Source organism: Rhinatrema bivittatum, chromosome 1, assembly GCF_901001135.1.
Source record: "Rhinatrema bivittatum chromosome 1, aRhiBiv1.1, whole genome shotgun sequence".
In the NCBI taxonomy this organism is placed as follows: domain Eukaryota; kingdom Metazoa; phylum Chordata; class Amphibia; order Gymnophiona; family Rhinatrematidae; genus Rhinatrema; species Rhinatrema bivittatum.
Window position 1 is genome coordinate 187464330 of NC_042615.1, and position 19659 is coordinate 187483988.

The 19659-nt window shown below is 44.3% G+C and overlaps 1 protein-coding gene across 3 annotated transcripts in view; it reads left to right on the forward strand.

The window, feature by feature from the left end:
• The window catches only part of ADGRA3 (adhesion G protein-coupled receptor A3), a 462035-nt gene that overhangs the window by 106153 nt on the left and 336223 nt on the right, over positions 1–19659 (forward strand). The gene's annotated exons all lie outside the window — the stretch shown is intronic.

A 19659-nucleotide genomic window follows, 5' to 3' on the forward strand; every position in this document is an offset into this window, starting at 1 on the left:
TCACACAAAAAAGACGAAACTGTCCTTATCCCAGGACAAGCAGGATGCTAGTCCTCACATATGGGTGACGTCATTCACGGAGCCCTTAAGCGGGAAAAACTTCTGGCAAGTTTCTAGAAGCTTTTGACTGGCTGTCCGAGGCTACTGAGCATGCCCGGCATGCCATGATATTCCCTGCCACAGGGGTCTCACTTCAGTCTTCTTTTTTCCGTGCTGCAAACTGCATCGCGGTTCATAGGAGCCCTGTGAGTTACCTCACAACTATTAAAGTTTTATAATACTTTTTGCCCTTTACGGGTCTCACTCGATTTGTCACCGGCTGGTGACAAAAACTATACGTTTTTCGTCAAGGAAAACACAAAATTCATCGACGGATGTCGACTGAAAAGACTTCGGGCTTCAAAAAGTGCCCGGCCTGCAACCGGACTATGTCAATAACGGACCCGCATGTCGAGTGCGTTCGCTGCCTTGGTGGAGACCATGACATCGCGGCCTGTAATCAATGCCAAGAAATGACGGTGAAAGGTAGGAAGCTTCGTCAGGAAAAGATGGCACAAATTTTTCAAATTCAGGCAGCGCCATCGCCGACGACTTCAACAAAATCCTCACCGGTGGGCATCACAAAAAAGATCTTAATAAAGAAAAGAATTCCGGAGGGTTCTGGGGATGCCTCCTCTCCAACACCCTCCGCGTCATCGACAAGGTCGGAATCTGATACACGTTCTAAACACAAGCACCGACGGCACCGTTCCATTCCTCCATTATCACCGCCGGAGGAACCGGTACCTAAAAAACAAAAAATTTCATCGACCTCCGTAACATTCGGGCAGGAATCGATACCATCGACATCGGTTGCAGACTTAACCATGTTAATCAAACAGATAGTCACCGATGCCCTGAAGGATAAAATCCCGGTGTCATCGCCGATGCCGACCACCAGGTCGATGCCGACATCGATGTCGATGCCGATACCGGCTACAGTGTCTATGGAGACAGCCCTGTCGATGCCGGCAGAATTGCCGATGATTTCAACCGCAATGCCGGCTACCCAGCCGATGCCAGCGACCCCATCAACGCAGATGTACGCGATGACTTCCTCGATGCCGTATACTACCTCTTCGATGACAGTACCATTCGCACTGCAAAAACCATCAATGACATCGATAATCTCACAAACCTCGATGACCACGATGGCTTCTAGACCCATTTCATCAATGGTCCCCATCTCCATGTTTACATTCCTTACTTCATCGATTCCAACTACTTCACAATCGATGTCTCTATACACTCTAGCTCCATCTAGAGCACCTGTGCAAGAAAAAACTGCTTCAACAAAAAAGGCATCAGGAAAATATAAACATACTTCCATGCCAGTTCCAGAAGCCTCTTCTGAGACAAGACTACATGCTATACTCACTAAAAGGTATCAAGACCTTTTAGCATCCTTGCCTGCAGGACCTGACGAAGGGGAAATAGAGGATGAAGGCAGAGAGGGTTCACCAGATATTCAGGATCCCTTACAAGGACCATCAGGAGTTCCCCCATCTAAAAGGCTGGAACCTCATCATTACCAACATACCTCAGACACATGGTCAGACACAGAATCAGAGCATTCCTCAGAGGATTTTTTATCTGAGAATACTCCACCTCAAGCTAAAAAGCAGTCACCTCCAGAGGACCTGTCATTTTCCTCTTTTATTCAGGAAATGTCTGAGTCCATCCCTTTCCAACTCCAGGCCGAAAAAGATGAGCGACAACAGACGTTGGAAATACTACAATTTGTGGATCCTCCAAAACACAATTTGGCCATTCCAGTGCATGAAGTGCTTTTACAGCTTCAGCAAAGAATATGGGAATACCCTTGCACAACCCCTGGAGTAAACAGGAGAGTAGACTCTACGTATCTGGTTCAAGCAGCCCCAGGTTTTGAAAAACCTCAACTCCCTCACAACTCCCTAGTTGTAGAATCTGCTCAAAAGAAGTCCCGCAGATCCAGAACACATGCTTCAATCCCTCCAGGGAAGGACAGCAGATTTTTAGATCTCATGGGAAGGAAAATTTACCAGGGAGCTATGCTGAACTCCAAGATTGCTGCATATCATCTTTATATGACACAGCACCAGAGAAATCTCTGGAAACAAATAGAAGAGTTTCTACCATCCCTGCCTCAGCAACAACAAGAGGCAGCACAGCAAATTGTGCAGAAAGGCCTAGATGCTGGAAAGCACGAGGTAAGGGCAGCTTATGATGCTTTCAAAACCTCATCAAGAATTGCGGCATCTGGCATCAGCGCACGAAGATGGGCCTGGCTAAAGGCTTCAGATCTACGTCCTGAAGTCCAAGACAAATTAGTGGACTTACCGTGCCAAGGAGATAATTTGTTTGGCACAAAGGTGCAAGATGCCGTGGCACAGCTTCGAGAACATTCAGAAACCTTGAAGCAACTCTCCACTTTGTCACACGACACTGCAACTCATCCAACCCGCAGGCCACCACGTAGGGACCCTAAACGTCCTTTCTACCGACCAAGGAGATATTATCCTCAGGCCTCTAGGTCACGGCCTCCAAGGACTCAACAACGTCCACAACAAAGACAGCAACGGTCTACAAGGCCACAGCCACCGCCTCAAACAGCTTCCACCTTGGGTTTTTGAAAGTCATCCCAGAGTGCAGAGCCAACTACCCAATCCTTATCCCGAATTGCCAGTTGGAGGGAGAATTTCCCAATTTTACAAAGAATGGACAAACATTACAACAGATCACTGGGTCCTGTCCATTGTTCACCAAGGCTACCGCCTAAACTTCACATCTCTCCCTCAGGAGTTTCCACCACAAAACTCCCATCTCGAACATATTCCTCAATTACAAACAGAATTATCTGCTCTTCTGAAATCAAAAGCGGTGGAACACGTACCACACACTCAGAAGGGAAGAGGATTCTATTCCCGGTATTTCCTCATTCCAAAGAAAACCGGAGGCCTACGTCCCATTCTAGATCTCAGAATTCTCAACAAATTCCTAAGAAAAGAAAAATTCAGGATGGTGTCCCTAGGCACCATGCTTCCACTAATACAAAAAGGGGATTGGCTTTGTTCTCTGGATCTTCAAGATGCATACACTCACATTCCAATATTCCCGTCTCATCGCAAGTATCTGCGATTCACAGTGGGAAATCAGCATTTCCAATACAGAGTGTTGCCATTCGGCCTAGCTTCAGCTCCCAGAGTATTCACCAAATGCCTGGCAGTGATAGAGGGACATTTACACAAACAAGGGGTTCATGTCTTTCTTTATCTCGACGATTGGCTAATCAAAAGTCAATCGCAACAAGGAGCAATAACTTCTCTACATTCTACGATAAAGTTACTTCACAAACTGGGATTCCTCATCAATTATCAAAAATCCCACCTGAACCCGTCTCATCTACTCCAATTCATAGGAGCAGAGTTAAACACAAACCTTGCACGAGCTTTTCTTCCAGAAGATCGTGCAGTCACACTGTCCCAGTTGGCGTACTCAATTTCCATACAACAACAAGTGACAGCTCATCAGTTTCTAATCTTACTAGGCCACATGGCTTCAACGGTTCACGTCACTCCTATGGCAAGACTTGCCATGCGACTCACCCAATGGACTCTTCGATCACAATGGATCCAAGCCATTCAACCACTACATTATCAAATCCAAGTAACCCACCAACTATGCTCCTCGCTACAGTGGTGGACAATCAAGGACAATTTACGCAAGGGCCTACCCTTCCAAAAACCGATCCCTTAGATAACATTAACTACAGATGCATCCACCTTGGGGTGGGGAGCTCACCTAAACTCTCTTCAAACTCAAGGAACTTGGACAAAACTCGAAGCCACATATCAAATCAATTTTCTGGAACTTCGAGCTATACGTTATGCACTGCATGCATTCAAGGACTGCCTTTCACACAAGACTGTGCTAATCCAGACAGACAATACTGTAGCCATGTGGTACATCAACAAACAGGGAGGTACGGGCTCGTATCTCCTTTGTCAGGAAGCTGCACAAATCTGGGACTGGGCCTTGAACCACTCAATGTTCCTACAGGCCACTTATCTAGCAGGGATTCAAAATGTCCTAGCAAATAGACTCAGTCGCCAGTTCCAACCACACGAGTGGTCTCTAAATCCCTCTATAGCGACCAAAATATTTCAACGTTGGGGACAACCAACAACAGACCTCTTTGCGTCGCATCTGAACCACAAAGTGGACAACTTCTGTTCTCTGCACAAACAGAAGAACCAACCAGCCAAGGACGCCTTTGCTCGCCCTTGGAACTCAGGCCTACTATATGCATATCCTCCAATACCGCTTATCACCAAGACACTGGTGAAGCTACAACAGGACAAGGGGTCCATGATACTCATAGCCCCATATTGGCCTCGACAAGTATGGTTTCCCACTCTGCTAGACCTTTCAGTCAAGGATCCAATACGCCTGGGAGTAGCTCCCAATCTCATCACTCAGGATCAGGGTCGGTTGTGCCATCCCAACCTTCAATCCCTATCCCTGACTGCATGGATGTTGAAAGCTTCATCCTACAATCACTTAATCTTTCAACTAATGTTTCTCAAGTGCTTATAGCTTCACACAAACCTTCCACACGAAGGAATTATTCTTTCAAATGGAAACGGTTTACTTTCTGGTGCAAGCAAAACAATATTGATCCTTTCACTTGCCCCACAACTTCTCTTCTGGAATATTTGTACTATCTCTCAGACTCTGGTCTTCAGACATCGTCAATCAGAGTGCATTTGAGCGCAATCTCAGCTTATCATAACAAGATAGGAGATGCACCTATATCCACACAACCTCTCGTCAGTAGATTCATGAGAGGTCTAACTCACCTTAAACCACCAATTCGGCCTCCAGTCACACAATGAGACCTGAATCTGGTTTTAACTGGATTAATGCGTTCTCCTTTCGAACCCATAGATTCCTGTGATCTTAAATTTCTCACATGGAAAACTATCTTCCTCATAGCCATTACATCAGCTAGAAGGGTTAGTGAGTTACAAGCACTTGTCACGTATGAACCTTATACGAAGTTTCTCCATGACAGAGTGGTTTTCCGAACGCACCCAAAATTCCTTCCTAAGGTAGTTACGGAATTCCATTTAAATCAAACAATAGTTCTACCCACATTCTTTCCAAGGCCTCACTCTCACCAAGGGGAAAGAGCTTTACACACTTTGGACTGTAAACGTGCATTGTCTTTTTATTTGAATCGCACTACATCCCTCAGAAAATCCAATCAGCTTTTTGTCTCTTATGATCCAAATAAGCCAGGTAAAGCAGTGGGAAAGCATACTCTATCCAATTGGTTAGCAGATTGCATACAGTTTTGCTATGAAAAAGCAGGCTTTCCTCTCCAAGGGCGAGTAAAGGCACATTCAGTAAGAGCAATGTCAACCTCAGTAGCACATTTTCGTTCAGTACCAATCATTGACATTTGTAAAGCAGCAACATGGAGTTCTCTTCACACTTTTGCAGCTCATTACTGTTTGGACAAGGAAGGACGACAAGATTCAGCCTATGGACAATCTGTCTTAAAGAACTTGTTTCCAGTTTAATCCCAACTCCTTCTACAACCAACCTGCTGTGATCTTCGGCTGCATCATTTTCCTCAAAGATGCATTACTGCTACCTGCATGGACAATGACTCAGCCTCTAGCTTGCTAATCACCCATATGTGAGGACTAGCATCCTGCTTGTCCTGGGATAAAGCAAAATTGCTTACCTTGTAATAGGTGTTATCCCAGGACAGCAGGATGTACTCACGGAACCCACCCGCCACCCCGCGGAGTTGGGCCTAACAAGTTTTATTATTTTGCTTTGCTAACGCTTATTGCTACACACCAGACTGAAGTGAGACCCCTGTGGCAGGGAATATCATGGCATGCCGGGCATGCTCAGTAGCCTCGGACAGCCAGTCAAAAGCTTCTAGAAACTTGCCAGAAGTTTTTACCGCTTAAGGGCTCCGTGAATGACGTCACCCATATGTGAGGACTACATCCTGCTGTCCTGGGATAACACCTATTACAAGGTAAGCAATTTTGCTTTTTCTTCCATCATCCGTACATCTAGTCCAACAACGGATCCTTGTTTCACCCAAGACTGGGCTTCCTCAGGGACATATTTCAAAATCACAGGATATGACCTATATCCAACAATCAAACGGAATATCTAAATTATTTCAAATAAAATTTTCTGACATCTTATCTCATTTAGATTTCAACAACGCTCAAATTCAAAGCGCCCAATTTTTTAAATCACCCAAGACATACCGCTTCTTACCTGTATATACCACTTTCAATCTAAATTTAAGTAGAGTCTCACCGTAAATCTCCAATAATTAAGTCCACATAATAGGGAGCTTAAATTTAAAGAAAAAACAAGGCAATAATCATAACACTTTATGAACTTTCAGGAGACTATATCTTTTTTTACCAGTTTACAATTTATCCATATTAACTGATTACAACTCCCTCAGCTACCTTTATCTGTAAGAAAAACTTCAAGATGAGAGGGTTCAAGGAAAACAAACATTTTTTGTAGTGTAATAATACACTTACAAGGACATTTGAGAAAGAATGTGGCCCCAAGGGCCAACACTCTCTCTCATCAAAAGAAATTGTTTCCTTCTCATCTGAGTGTTCCTCGATACATCAAGGAAAATCTGGACTAATTTACCACAGAACATAAAACTTTTGTGTTTAAAATATTTTTGTAGGACTAGTTCCCTGTACGTACCAGGATCAGTCCAGATGGGTTATGTCCCCCGTCCAGCAGATGGAGTCAGAGCAAACTTCGGAAGGTGCTGGCATATAAGCTGGTGCACCCCTCCTAGATCCCCAGTATCTCTCTGACTCCAGCAGATGTGAGGAGGGGAACCCGTTGCTTCCCCTAATTAGTGGCTTCTGTGCCACATTTTTTATTCTTCTCACTATTCTTCCTCTTAGGTTGGATCAAGCAGGTTAAAAAAAAAAAAATAATAATAACCAGTAGAGAGGCGGTTTTGGGCTTGCCGCCCTAATTTTTTCCTTGCCATCAGGACTGCCTCTTCTTTTCCCCCCTCCCTCGCTCAGCCTTCCTTGCTGTCTCTTCGGGGGTAAGTTTGGGGAGGTACTGTGTTTTTCTTTGCTTTGCAGCAGTGGATTCTAGCATTAGGAGGTGGATGCTGGTGGTGCCAGCCTCTCCCCTCCTCTCAGCCGCGGTTCCTCTCCTCCCCCCGCGGCCCTGCGATGCGCCATTCCCCGGGGTCGAAGCGGCACGGAGGTCCCATTCCCCTGCCGCCCCCGGGGGGAGGGATTCCGGAGTAGAGCGAGGGCGAGGCAGGCCCGCTCCTCCCGCGGCGCGACTCCCGGCTTCTCTGTTCTTGGCGCCATTGTTCCCGCCCCCCCCCCGGGCTCGCGCGATGCAGCGTGCTCGTTGCCCGTCCTGCGGCGGCCTGGGACAAGGCGGTTCAAGGGAAGGCCCCTGCGGCAGGTTTCTCCCCGGGGGGGAGACAAGCACCGCTCCCCCGACGACCTCTCCGCTGCGCTTTGAGCGCCGCGGGCCTCGGGGAGTAGCCCCGCCCCTTTACAAAAACGTAATGACGTATATTCATCAGCTAAGATCTTATGTATCCTTATCCACTCCCACTGATTTAAAAGACCCAATCCCCTCATTTCACTCAGAATACACTCCATTCATTACTTAAAGAAATGCTTCCCATTCAATGGGTCCGTTAAGACCCTTCGGGGCCACCGTACCCCATTGAAAAATAAATCGCTGTTCTATGCGATGTAACACTGTGGATAGATCGCCTCCTAATGTCAACTTAACTTGCTTCAAGACAAAAAACTTGAGATTCCACTGTGTGATTCTCTTGTATCCAATGCTCATCATTTTTTTCCCACCACCGAGGTGAGGCTAACCGGTCTGTAGTTTTCAGCCTCCTCTCTGTTTCCACTCTTGTGAAGCGGGATCACCACCGCTCTTCTCCAATCATTCGGCACCACTCCCGTTTCTAGGGATCTATTGAACAGGTCACACAGCTGACCCGCCAGCACATCTCTGAGCTCCCTCAGTATCCTTGGATGAACCTCATCAGACCCCATGGCTTTGTCTACTTTCAGTTTCTCCAGCTCTTCCCATACATTCTCTACTGTAAATGGAGTTACATCTCTTCCATTCCCCTCTATTTTCTTGTTAACTAGCGACGGTCCTTCTCCAGGGTCTTCTTTAGTGAACACCGAACTGAAGTATTTGTTTAATAATTCTGCCATTTCTTTATCTGTCTCCACCCATTGATCCTTTTCACCTTTCAATTTCAGTATTCCACTTTGGACTTTTCTCCTTTCACTGATGTATCTGAAAAATGTTTTGTCACCTTGCTTTACCTCTTTGGCGATCCTTTCTTCCGCTTGAATTTTTGCTTTCTTGATTGCTTTCTTTGTCTCCCTCTGTTCCACTAGATATTCTTCCTTGTGTTCTTCTCTTTGGGATTCTTTATATTTCTTGAACGCTGTTCTTTTAGCTTTTATTTTGTCAGCCACCTCCTTTGAGAACCAGATAGGTCTCATTTTTCTCTTGCTTTTCTTTACTTTTCTAACATATATATTAGTTGCCTTGGTGATTGCTCCTTTTAGTTTGGTCCACTGTTGTTCCACATCTCTCTTGTTCTCCCAGCCTTCTAGTTCTTCCTCCAGGTACTTCCCCATTTTATCAAAGTCCGTGTTTTTGAACTGCAAAACTCGAGTCTTTGTGCTACTTCTCCGTATCCTATTTGTGATATGAAACCATACTGTAAGATGATCACTGGTGCTGAGGTGGGTGCCCACCTGGACATTAGAGACATTATCTCCATTAGTGAGCACTAAATTGAGTATAGCTCCCTCCCTCATGGGTTCCATTACCATTTGTTTGAACAGAGCCCCTTGTAGGGCATCCACTATCTCTCTACTACTGTTAGATTCTGCAGTCTACATCCGGCATATTAAAATCTCCAACAATCACCACTTCTCCCTTCTTTCCCATCTTTTGTATGTCTTCAACTAGAGCTTTGTCAAGCTCTTCTATTTGATTTGGAGGCCTGTAAATCACTCCAATAGAAATGGAAGCCCCATCATCTTTTTTTAGGTCAGCCCATAGAGCTTCTTTGCCCCATCTTCCTTGCAGCTCAGATGCTTGGATATTGTTTCTGACATAAAGAGCCACTCCTCCCCCTTTCCTGTCCTCTCTGTCCTTCCTTAATAAGTTATAGCCTGGTATTGCAGTTTCCCAATCATGAGATTCCGTGAACCATGTCTCCATGACAGCAACAATGTCCAAGTCTGCCTCTATCATTAGGGCTTGCAGATCTGGGATTTTATTGACTAAACTACGAGCATTTGTGCTCATAGCTTTCCAGCTTTTCTCATTCTGGTTACAGCTTTTTTTGGAATGCTTTAGTGTCTTATTTAATTGAATTTTCTTATCCACTTCACCCTTTTCCTTTACATTTTTATTTATATTTCGGGGGTGACATTTCTGTATGCATTGAGTTTCTTCTCTCTTTTCGGATAGTACGTCAATCTCTTTCGCAAGATCTTCTTCAATAGCTAATATAGAGAAGACTTTTTGCACTTTTGTAACTTGATACAGTATGTGTCTCCGCATCACAGGTCTGATTCTACCAGAGCCCACTGTAATTTTGTCTTTTGAATTCCTTAATGCTCTATGTGAGTGAGAGGGTAATCTTGTTGGCTGCACAGCTGTCAAGAATGGGTGTCTGTGGGTCACAGGTCTTATCCTGCCTCAGCCCACTGTAAACCCCTTTTATTTTTACTTTTGGTTTTTATGTGGTAATGTGGGATTAACTCCTGAATTATATAAAGTGGGTGAAACTTTCTTTATTGGTTCCAATTCAGCATTATCTTCAGCCAGCTCAGAACTGAGCATATTCACCAAGAGTTCTCTCCTCTTAGATGACTGAGGATCCTTCCTCGGTCACCAGGTTCATCTTGGAGTCCTGGGTAAGTGTTCCCTTGCCTCTAGGCTCTGAGGATGGATCGACAGGAATATCTTCTGATTCACCTCCAAGAACACTTGTCTTCCCTAGAAGAACTTTCTAGTTCAGATTTCTGGACAAATTAAGAAAAATCTTTTTAAATTAATGTGCCTAAGGGCAATGATCCTTGTGCAGATCTCCTGGATCTCTTCCATGTTCTAGAAGCTCCAGCAGTTATTCCATTTCATCATATCCTGCAAGATTTACAAATGAGAATGTAGGGTAAATCCAGTAGCAAGGAAACTTGACCTCATGTACAGAGTTGAAAAAATTCCCAGGCTTTGGAATAGTACAATTACCCCATCAATCAGTGGTGGTAGAATCCATTCTTAAAAGGGAAGAAAACCAGAATATTTTCAAACATGTCTCCAGGGAAAGATTCCAGGCTGTTGGACAATTTTTGGCAAATAAGATGTTTCAGAGCTCCATGCTTAATGAATGCATCGCTGCGCCCAGTACTTACATGACTATATACAAAAACTGAAACTGTTTCTTCCAGCTGGTAATGGCGGATTCACATACCCTTAGTGACTACTGGATGCCGAATAGTGTATATGCCATCTTCTTCAGTCAATTTATGAAGCGTTCGATACCACCACACGTTCCTCTTCGAACTCCATTATAGCTCGCTGCATGGCCTGGTTGAAAGCCAGTGCCTTAAGTGAGGCTGTTCATGAAAGCTGGCAGACATGCTCTGTCTCGGTGATAACCTCTTTGGAGGAACATTGAGAAACAAAGGCAGAAATAAAGGGTCAACACTTGGCAGTGCAGTCCCTTTCCATGGGGGGACAGAACAGCAGTCTTGAACAAGGTGTCCATTCTATGCTTTTAAAATTCCTTATTTCCAGAGTACTATTTCTAGCAATTCTATCATTTCAGGATGCCATCTGTACTTCAGAAACAACTTCCGACTCAGCGTGAACATTGTCAATCAAAAGCAGCACAACAGATCCAAACCAAACCTAGGCCAAGTACTATCCTCTACAGGAGCGGGGAGGAACATCACTACCTAGAGGAGAGGCATAAGATTACCAAAGAACACTGGTTCTCAAAATCATGGAGTCTGGATACCACTTGGTTTTCCTCCAGCTTCCCATGCTTCCTCAATGCTCAACCTTCAATCAGATCTGTCTCACTTGATGCAGCCCTGCCAGGATGTGGACTCACTCCTCGATAGATGAGGATGGTGATAGAACCATTTCCTCCCCATCTCCATGGCCAATGGTTCTACTGCAGCTATTTCCACATCACCAAGAAATCTGGAGTACTGAGAAGTTTGAGCAAGCATATACTCCAGAAAAAAGTCAAAATGAATTCCCTCCAAACATTGGCAACATACCTGTCTCTTCACTTGCAGTTGAAAGCTGCAGGTGAAGAGATGTCGTTAGCCACTTGAACTAAAAGTGGTGGTAAGCTGATATAGATAAGTGATTCTGAGGTGGAGTTGATGCAGTGAAGATCATTTAACAGAATTTGAATGTAGATTAACAATTTGAAGTTGTTATAAAAGTGAAATTTTTTACCAAATTATTACTGGTGAGATACAATCAGTAGGTTTTGAAGTTCTTCCTTGATGAAGCCTGCTTCAGGCGAAATGAGGGCCCCTTGTCGGGATAGAAGATGGGATATTTGAAAGGAAGTATTCAGAAAGAGGCAAGTGTTGAGTGAAATATAAATATCATAACTAGCATTCACTGTCAGTGCATTTAGGATAGGATTCATTTTATGATAAGTGATTTCATATACCTTACATAGTCCAATACCATTTAGGTATTCTTTTCATTTGCAAATTTAAAAAAACTTGTAAAAAATATTTCTAAAGCACAACATATATCAGTGAGATCAAATGATTATAATCTACTATGAATTAGGCAAAATATGAAGGTAAGTAAGTCACAAACATACATGGGATTAATATTCATGAAATGTATTTAAATGCAAAAGATGAATTATTTACTGTGAAATATACAGAATATAGTCACAAACAGTTTTTCTGGAAAAACCAACTACTTTTCAATGTAATCGCCGCGAACATTTATACATTTGTCCCAGCGTTTGAAAAGTCCGTCAAAACCTTCTGCGTAAAAGTCTTTTGGCTGGCATTGTAACCAGCGCTTCACCTCTTGTTCCACTTCTTCATCGCTGGCGAAATGTTTACCACCGAGATGGCTTTTCAGTTTGCCAAACAAGTGAAAATCGCTGGGTGCCAAATCCGGACTGTATGGTGGATGTTCAAGAACTTCCCAGTGCAGGTTCGCAATTGTCTGACGAGTCTCATTCGAAGTGTGTGGTCTGGCATTATCGTGAAGAATCAGCACTCCTCTTTTTTCCAGATCTGGGCGTTTTCTACGAATAGCTCCTTTAAGCTTTAATCGAGTAGCACAGTAGGAAGCCGAATTAACAGATTCACCACGACTGGTTAAGAGTATCCCATCTCGGTCCCAAAACACAGTCAACATCACCTTTCCTGCAGAAGGTACAAGCTTGAACTTTCTTGGTGTCGGTGATAGTGGATGCTTCCACTGCATGGAATCGCGTTTCGCTTCTGGTTGATAGTGGTGCACCCACGACTCGTCACCAGTAACAATACATGCCATCAGTGATTCACCTTTGTGTGCATAACGGCAGAGATTTTCCAAACAGACACCCATCCGGTTGTTCTTATTGTCTTCGGTCAGCTATTTGGAAACCCATCTTGCACAGACTTTGCGAAAGTTCAATGCATCGTACACTAAGGAATATGCTAACCCATGAGAACACCCAATTTCTTTGGCAACTTCGTCAATTGTTACCCTCCGGTTAGTGCGAACCATCTCTTCAAACTGCTTCACAGTTGCCTATGTCGCAATCTCTACATGTCGACCAGGTCTGGTTTCGTCGTTCACGTTGGCACGTCCTTGTGCAAATTTATCGGTCCAGTTATAAATTGCTTTATGTGAGAGACATTTCTCTCCATATACTGGATACATTCATAAAGAAATGTCTTTTGCCACTAAGCCCTTAGCCCATAAAAATCGGACAACAGCACGTTGTTCTTCGACCGTACAATCTGTCAACACGGCAGCCATTTTCCTTGTGTACACAGCCCCTGTGCATGCACAGTTTAAATAACTATTTATGTACATAAGCACTTCTAAGGTGCTGCCATCTATGGAATATGACAACATTACAGAGATATGTTTTATTACCTTAGTAGAGAGATTTGTGACTTACTGACTTACCCTCGTAGCATAAGAAATTATGCATGCAGTCTGTGGCAAAACTGATGGTCTCTATTCCATTTAGAAATCAATGAAGACCCATGGTTCTTGAATTTGGTGAGTGATTATTTTAATATAGTGGATCTTTGAAACAATCAGGGTCCAAGAGAAGAAGAAAATGTATCTATACTTGGAATATTTTGAAATTTTGGGGAGTTTTTAATTGTATATATGCCATTGTATGTGTGGATGTGAGGTGAGTAAAGCATATGTGGAATTGCCTTAGTATCTTGGATCACATGTATAAAAATTGTGAGGCAGCATCCCTAGTGTCCCCTTGTAAGTGCAGGAGCAGGCTAGGAGCCTGGTCTCCTTTAAAACCTCTAGAATGAGAATATCTATGAGCGGGACCCTGCTAGATGGTAGGTGCTTAGAGGATGTGCCCAGTACAGGGGGAGGATATGTTGTTGAGCCAGTGGGGAAAGGATGGTCCCCGTGGATCTGAAAGTAAGAGCTCCAGGTTCTGTCTGAGAGTGGGAGCTGCAGACCTCTCTGGGAGAGGATAGGCACATTTCTGGGAAGTACCTAGTTAATTTAAATTGCTGAGACTAGAGAAATGTCTTATGTGTTTTCATTTGTGTTTTCCATTCTGACCTTGTGTTTCTGTGGCACTGTAAATAAACACACTGAAGTTACAGTAGAGTCTGAGTGTGATTCCTCTGGCTGTATCCAAGTCCTTGACTGCTCGAGTGCCACATATAGTGCCTTCGTGGGATCCCTCTAAGCAAGGCACTGAGGGAGGAACCAGTCTCCAGAAGAAAAGACAGAGGTAAAAAAAATGTTTCTGAGCAGTGCTGCTGAGGAAGGGTGTGGCTCTGGGAACATACTGCAGAAGGCAGTTTGAGCTGCTAGGTAGCTCTGGGGACATACTGAATGAAGAAGAACATAAGAAACATAAGAAATTGCCATGCTGGGTCAGACCAAGGGTCCATCAAGCCCCGCAACCTGTTTCCAACAGAGGCCAAACCAGGCCACAAGAACCTGGCAATTACCCAAACACCAAGAAGATCCCATGCTACTGATGCAATTAATAGCAGTGGCCAGGGCCGGTGGAAGCACTAGGCGAACTAGGCGATCGCCTAGGGCGCCTAGCATTAGGGGGCGCCGAGCCGCTGGTGGCCGATAAGAAGGCTCATACAGCCGCCGAAGATCGGCAGGGCCATGGTGGATCTCACGTTACAACGGCCCGGAAAAAAATGTCGCTCTAAGCCTGCAAATACTCCTCCTCCTTCCTGCCCCGCGCCCCGGAAGAAAAATGTTGCCGGAGCCGCGCAGGCAGGAAGGGGGAGGAGCATCAGCCGCGTGCCGGAAGAGGAGCATCAGCCGCGTGCCGGAAGGAAGAAGAGCATCAACCGTGTGCTGGAAGGAGGAGCAGCCCTTACGGGCCGCCTCGAATCCCACATTGCGGGCGGCCCGAGAAGACCAGGGCCGCTGCAGAGCCCATCCTGTGGCAACCCGGGAAGAGGAGGCCCAGAGGTGAGAGAGAGGCTGAGGGTGTGTGTGCGCGCATGTATGAGATGAGTTGAGAGACTGTGTGTGGGAGTGAGGACCTGAATGTTTGCAGAGACAGCATGTGAGAGCCTCTGTGTGTGTGTGTGAGAGAGACTTCATGTGACAGTGAGAGCCTGTGCTTGAGCAAGACAGCATGTGGGAGTGAGAGAGAGCCTGTGTGTCTGAGTCAGACAGCATGTGCCAGTGAGAGACTGTGTGTATGAATGCTTGTATTGAAAAAAAAACCCAAAAAACCACAAAAAAAAAAAGAAAACCAACCCAAAAGTAGCCAGAAGCTAGAAATAAGCTAGGAGCAGTGTATACCAAAGTAAAAAAGTTGAATAGTTCAGCTCAGTTACTCACCTTGGAAAGGTGTTGAGGTAGTGTGATTGGGTTTGAATAGGGACCAACATTTGTTAATCAAGGGAGCAGTGAGTCACTCAGGCTGACTAACTGAAGTTAGACTGTAATTCCCAACCCACCCACCCCTAGCTCATCCCTTAATTTATAGGCTGGTGCCACTTTCACAAAAAAAAACAAAAAACAACCCATCAACAAAAACTTTATTGAGACTTCGATCAGACCCCGGTAGGCCACTACCAGACACATAGTGAATTCACTAATACATTTAAAGGAAGTTAGACACATTCCTACTCCCATAGCAACCTAAAACTTAACTAGGAACTGATCAAAATAGAGATGAAGGCAGCAGTCCAGCAGCAAGAGGGGGGCTTCCCAGTCTTTTGCATCGAGTGTCACATGTATGATTTTTTACCCACCGGTGAGAAGTTGTATATGTGCATACGATGCAAAGAGCTCCTGGCTCTCAGAGAACGAGTCCGGTCTCTTGAGGCTAGAGTGGCAGACCTGGAGGAGCTGAGGCAGACAGAGAGGTATATAGATGAGACCTTCAGGGACATAGTAGTCAAGTCCCAACTTCAGACTGGCAGCCCTGGTGCTGCCTTGGAGGAAGAAGGTCTCATGATGGGAGAGCACCAACCAGGTGTAGCAGGAAAGGATCCTGTAGCAAGGACCTGCTCTCCAGGTGATGCATTATCCTTTCGCACTGAGGATATCTCCCCGAGGCCTACTGCCCAGGAGGGAAGGGTTAGGTCGGCCGTCATAGTTGGTGATTCGATTATTAGGAATGTAGATAGCTGGGTGGCTGGTGGGCATGAGGATCGCCTGGTAACATGCCTACCTGGTGCGAAGGTGGCGGACCTCACGCGTCACCTAGATAGGATTTTAGACAGTGCTGGGGAGGAGCCGGGTGTCGTGGTACATGTGGGCACCAACGACATAGGAAAATGTGGGAGGGAGGATCTGGAAGCCAAATTTAGGCTCTTAGGTAGAAAGCTTAAATCCAGAACCTCCAGGGTAGCATTCTCTGAAATGCTCCCTGTTCCACGCGCAGGTCACCAGATGTAGGCAGAGCTCCGGAGTCTCAATGCGTGGATGAGACGATGGTGCAAGGAAGAGGGATTCAGTTTTGTTAGGAACTGGGGAACCTTTTGGGGAAGGGGGAGTCTCCTCCGAAGGGATGGGCTCCACCTTAACCAGGGTGGAACCAGACTGCTGGCGCTAACCTTTAAAAAGGAGATATAGCAGCTTTTAAACTAGAACAAAGGGGAAAGCCGACAGTCGCTCAGCAGCGCATGGTTCGGAGAGAGGTATCTTTAAAGGATACTAATGATGCATTAGAATTAGGGCATCCCGACAGTGAGGTTCCAATAATTAGAAAAGTAGTCCAAGTGCCTGTAACTAAAAACTCACCTGAGCTAAAAAATTCTAACTTATCCCTATCAATTAAAAAGCAGAATGAAAATACAAATAAAAAACAAACTTTGAAATGTTTGTATGCTAATGCCAGAAGTCTAAGAAGTAAGATGGGAGAATTAGAATGTATAGCAGTGAATGATGACATAGACTTAATTGGCATCTCAGAGACATGGTGGAAAGAGGATAACCAATGGGACAGTGCTATACCGGGGTACAAATTATATCGCAATGACAGAGAGGAGCACTCGGGTGGAGGTGTGGCACTTTATGTCCGGGATGGCATAGAGTCCAACAGGATAAACATCCTGCATGAGACTAAATACAAAATTGGTAGAAATCCCTTGTGTGTTGGGGAAGACTACAGTGATAGGGGTATACTACCGTCCACCTGGTCAAGATGGTGAGACGGACAGTGAAATGCTAAGAGAAATTAGGGAAGCTAACCAAATTGGTAGTGCAGTAATAATGGGAGACTTCAATTACCCCAATATAGACTGGGTAAATGTATCATCGGGTCACGCTAGAGAGATATAACGTTCCTGGATGGAATAAATGATAGCGTTATGGAGCAATTAGTTCAGGAACCGACGAGAGAGGGAGCAATTTTAGATCTAATTCTCAGTGGAGCACAGGACTTGGTGAGAGAGGTAACGGTGGTGGGGCCGCTTGGCAATAGTGATCATAATATGATCAAATTTGATTTAATGACTGGAAAAGGAACAGTGTGCAAATCCAAGGCTCTAGTGCTAAACTTTCAAAAGGGAAACTTTGATAAAATGAGAAAAATTGTTAGAAAAAAACTGAAAGGAGCGGCTACAAAAGTAAAAAATGTCCAAGAGGCGTGGTCATTGTTAAAAAATACCATTCTAGAAGCACAGTCCAGATGTATTCCACACATTAAGAAAGGTGGAAAGAAGGCAAAACGATTACCGGCATGGTTAAAAGGGGAGGTGAAAGAAGCTATTTTAGCCAAAAGATCTTCATTCAAAAATTGGAAGAAGGATCCAACAGAAGAAAATAGGATAAAGCATAAACATTGGCAAGTTAAATGTAAGACATTGACAGGCTAAGAGAGAATTTGAAAAGAAGTTGGCCATAGAGGCAAAAACTCACAGTAAAAACTTTTTTAAATAAATCCGAAGCAGAAAGCCTGTGAGGGAGTCAGTTGGACCGTTAGATGATCGAGGGGTTAAAGGGGCACTTAGAGAAGATAAGGCCATCGCGGAAAGATTAAATGATTTCTTTGCTTCGGTGTTTACTGAAGAGGATGTTGGGGAGGTACCCGTAATGGAGAAGGTTTTCATGGGTAATGATTCAGATGGACTGAATCAAATCACAGTGAACCTAGAAGATGTTTTAGGCCTGATTGACAAACTGAAGAGTAGTAAATCACCTGGACCGGATGGTATACACCCCAGCGTTCTGAAGGAACTAAAAAATGAAATTTCAGACCTATTAGTAAAAATTTGTAACTTATCATTAAAATCAACCATCGTACCTGAAGACTGGAGGATAGCAAATGTAACCCCAATATTTAAAAAGGGCTCCAGGGGTGATCCGGGAAACTACAGACCGGTTAGCCTGACTTCAGTGCCAGGAAAAATAGTGGAAAGTGTTCTAAACATCAAAATCACAGAACATATAGAAAGACATGGTTTAATGGAACAAAGTCAGCATGGCTTTACCCAGGGCAAGTCTTGCCTCACAAATCTGCTTCACTTTTTTGAAGGAGTTAATAAACATGTGGATATAGGTGAACCGGTAGATATAGTATACTTGGATTTTCAGAAGGCGTTTGACAAAGTTCCTCATGAGAGGCTTCTAGGAAAAGTAAAAAGTCATGGGATAGGTGGCGATGTCCTTTCGTGGATTGCAAACTGGCTAAAAGACAGGAAACAGAGAGTAGGATTAAATGGGCAATTTTCTCAGTGGAAGGGAGTGGACAGTGGAGTGCCTCAGGGATCTGTATTGGGACCCTTACTTTTCAATATATTTATAAATGATCTGGAAAGAGATACGACGAGTGAGATAATCAAATTTGCAGATGATACAAAATTGTTCAGAGTAGTTAAATCACAAGCAGATTGTGATAAATTGCAGGAAGACCTTGTGAGACTGGAAAATTGGGCATCCAAATGGCAGATTAAATTTAATGTGGATAAGTGCAAGGTGATGATTATAGGGAAAAATAACCCATGCTATAATTACACAATGTTGGGTTCCATATTAGGTGCTACAACCCAAGAAAGAGATCTAGGTGTCATAGTGGCTAACACATTGAAATCGTCGGTACAGTGTGCTGCAGCAGTCAAAAAAGCAAACAGAATGTTGGGAATTATTAGAAAGGGAATGGTGAATAAAACCGAAAATGTCATAATGTCTCTGTATCGCTCCATGGTGAGACCGCACCTTGAATACTGTGTACAATTCTGGTCGCCGCATCTCAAAAAAGATATCATTGCGATGGAGAAGGTACAGAGAAGGGCTACCAAAATGATAAGGGGAATGGAACAACTCCCCTATGAGGAAAGACTAAAGAGGTTAGGACTTTTCAGCTTGGAGAAGAGACGACTGAGGGGGAATATGATAGATGTGTTTAAAATCATGAGAGGTCTAGAACGGGTAGATGTGAATCGGTTATTTACTCTTTCGGATAGTAGAAAGACTAGGGGGCACTCCATGAAGTTAGCATGGGGCACATTTAAAACTAATCGGAGAAAGTTCTTTTTTACTCAACGCACAATTAAACTCTGGAATTTGTTGCCAGAGGATGTGGTTAGTGCAGTAGTATAGCTGTGTTTAAAAAAAGGATTGGATGAGTTCTTGGAGGAGAAGTCCATTACCCTGCTATTAAGTTCACTTAGAGAATAGCCACTGCCATTAGCAATGGTAACATGGAATAGACTTAGTTTTTGGGTACTTGCCAGGTTCTTATGGTCTGGATTGGCCACTGTTGGAAACAGGATGGCCACTGTTGGAAACAGGATGCTGGGCTTGATGGACCCTTGGTCTGACCCAGTATGGCATTTTCTTATGTTCTTATGTTCTTAAGAATTGCTGCCT